At 36.9% G+C, this 3,343-nt stretch overlaps 1 pseudogene; it reads right to left on the reverse strand.

The window, feature by feature from the left end:
* Positions 1 to 2,376: 2,376 nt before the first annotated feature.
* LOC102882327 lies at positions 2,377 to 3,047 on the reverse strand (annotated as a pseudogene).
* Between the last annotated feature and the right edge of the window lie 296 nt (positions 3,048 to 3,343).

The following is a 3,343-nucleotide window of genomic DNA, read 5'->3' on the forward strand; positions in this document are numbered from 1 at the left end:
CATCTGAGCTCAGAAGCTAAGCAGTGTCGGGTCTGGTTAGTACTTGGATGGGAGACCACCCAGGAAGACCAGGTGCTGTAGGCGTAAAAAAAAAAATTAAAAAATAAAAAATAAAATAAAATAAATAAATAAAAAATATGGGATTGTAAACTGACAAGGTCCTTGCAATCTGTGAGGTCAACCAAGGGTTACTTCACCTAAAAAAAAAAAAAAATGAAATGTCACCATAAATAAATAAATACATAAATATTTTTAAAAAAGTGGACACATGTGAGTTCGGAGTGCATGGCAGGCATTTCTGTACCTCCATTGCAAACACAACATCTCATTTAGTCAGACTCAAAACATGTTTATTGAATTGAGGCAATTGATGAAAGCCAGATTCTCAGGACTTGTGATACAAAACTGTTATTCTCAACTGAGAGGCCCCAGATTTTATGAATACACATCTGTATGCTGTAAAAGTTTTGTCTCATGAGCTTTTCCAAGTTTAATCAGCTCATTCCAGCTCTATTTCTTTTTTGCTTCATCTTTTTCTCTCATAAATAAAAACTAAAACAATAAAAAAATTTAAGATTTTAACACTTTTCAAATTGTGAAAATCTTAAACTGAATATATGGAAAAGTTAATAATTTACTCAAACAATTTAGACACTTATTTGGAAACTAATATGTTCAGTGTCTTTGCTTGTCATCTTCCATATTCTGTGATGAACACTCCCTGTTCACTTTCAAAACTTAATAATCTGCCAAAGCTTTATTTGCTGGGAAGTTAGCATGTTTGGGAAAATAGTACTTTTTAAAATTTAGTTATGTTTAAATATTTTTTTTTTTTTAATGGGATACACATTTTTAAAAGAAGATATCTTTAGCAAATCTGACCCTGAAATGTATGGGTTCACATCTCCCCCCATTTTTTCTATACTTTCAAATAATCTCCCTTTGGAGGTTGAAGAAGGAGAAGAGGTAGAGCCCCATGTCACACAGGAGCAGCAGTTGAGACTAGGAGAATCAAATATTCAGGGCTCAAACAGACTCATGACTGGCCTAGTAGAAGGAGCTAGAATCCCTCTGCACCAAGGTCCTGGATGGAAATCAGCAGCATGCATGTGAGTGTGACTGACTTAGCATCATCACAGCAGCCTGGAGCCAGGTCATTAACTCATGGTTTGCTTGGGAGCCTTGTACTTGTGGGTCAATATGAAATTGTGTTGCAAGGAGATAACCACAACCCAGGGCACCTAAGAAGTAAAATTACTACAGAGGATAAGCTCACACACAATAATTGCAAAACACATGGGAAAGTACAGTGTCATGAAAAATAGTCAGAAGACCCATGTCTGCTGTGTACAGCCCACAGGTTGTATACCACCACACAATTACAGGTGTGTCAGTCACATTCACCACAAGATGCAAAACCTTAGGATAGGAATTCCAGAGCAACCTGAGAAAGATATACAATTGATAAAGGAGTGAATGGTATCTATGAAATAAGAACATTAAAAATAAAAACATACCATTATGGCAAAAGAATAGGTCAGTATGAAAAAAATCAGATAGCTTGATAACTAAAAGTCTCAGAATATGGACTAAATAAAGGATGTATCTAGCAAATGAGAGATTTAGTAAATTGGAAAAGATTTAGTAAATTAAAAAATTAGAAAATCTCCTAGGACAGCAGAGATGAAGAAATAAAAACGAGAAAAACTAATACAATTAAGAGATATGATATACATTTAAAGAAATATCTGAAGGAAATAATAAAATTATATTAGACCCATGGCCAGTCAAGTCAATAAAATTAACCATTATAAAACTGAATTCTGGAGAGGTGATAATTGAAGAGATGGAAGCTGAGATTTTCTAAAATTGAAGGGCATGAGTCCTTAGATGAAAAAATTCTACCTAATGTTAAATGATAATAATAATAATAATTAATAATTAATAATAATAGTAAATTCCTAACCAGACCCATCATAGTTAGAACTCCAAAACTTTAAAGAAAAATCTTGAAAGATACCAAAAAGGAGTCAAAAATAAAAAGAAAGCAGTCCATTTGCTACCAGCGGAAGAAGGTAGGGAAAAATGCAAACTAGTCTATAGTGACAGATAGCATGGTACAGCCACTCTGAAAATTGATGGTCAACTTACAGTTACCATCAATCCCAGTCCATGGTAATTACACAAATAATTACCATGGGAAAAATAACAAACTCATAACTTATTCCATCTCCAAAGTTGAAGAAGATCTGACAGTTACTAAAATAAACAATTTCTCAATTGTGTTCTGGTGGCGGTGGGCCCAGTGGCCGGGAGCCTGGTGGCCACAGCAGGAGTGTTGGAGCGGGGAGGCCCCCAGCTGAGTGAGGTGCTCATTCAGGACAGGCACAGTCCACTTGGCTGAGCAAGGCTCAGAGTAAGGCAGTGTTCCTCACAGAAGAACACATCCAAAAAGTTGGTCTTCTTCTGCTGGTCTGGTATGATTTTGACTCCCTGGTTACTCCCATGGGAGCTGTTACCTTTCAACATTTTTTGTGTAATTTTGCTTTGATGTTTCTGGTGAGAGTGAAAAATGCATTCTCCATATTGATGTTGGCCTTGGTGCTGGTCTCCATGAACTTAATTCCATAGTCCAGGGCCAGCTTTCTCCCCGTTCTTTGGACACTTCTCTCTCGTTATTCATGTCGCACTTGTTCCCAAGTATCATCTTTTTGACATCTACAGAAGCATGCTCCTCAATGTTCAGAATCCAGTTTGGCTCTTGTAAAAGGACTTCTCATTGGTGATGTCACAGACCAGAGTGATGCCCATTGCACCCCCGTAGTAGGCTGTTATGACCGTCGACACTATTCCTGGCCAGCTGTGTTCCATATCTGTAGTTTAATTCTCTTGCCATTGAGCTCTATGGTCCTCTAAGTCAATTCCTATGATGGAAATGAAAATGGAGTTGAAGGTGTCCTCAGAGAAGTGGAACAAGACTAGGTCTTCCCCTCCCCCAAGTCCCCGTTCAGCAGCTGATTGAACAGGTAATCACAGGTCTTCGCCATATTACACTCTCTGTCCGATGGGAGATCCCAGCAACTTTATTAAAATTATATTACCAAGAAAGGTTCAGTTTAATGATATGTAAATCACTTATTCATATTTAAAGTAGCAGAAATATCTAAATTTGAACATGAAAACCACGGATTTGAAAGGTATACTCTGTCTGAAATCGCATATGAGGAAAGACCAGATTTGCATAATATTTTAGGACAAGCTGTGTAAATACAGCTCATGGAATTACCATTACAGCTTAAATTTGGAGAGAGTTAACAAAATTTGGTTAAACTCAGATACTTAC

The sequence above is a fragment of the Pteropus alecto genome, unplaced genomic scaffold (assembly GCF_000325575.1).
Source record: "Pteropus alecto unplaced genomic scaffold, ASM32557v1 scaffold427, whole genome shotgun sequence".
Lineage (NCBI taxonomy): Eukaryota > Metazoa > Chordata > Mammalia > Chiroptera > Pteropodidae > Pteropus > Pteropus alecto.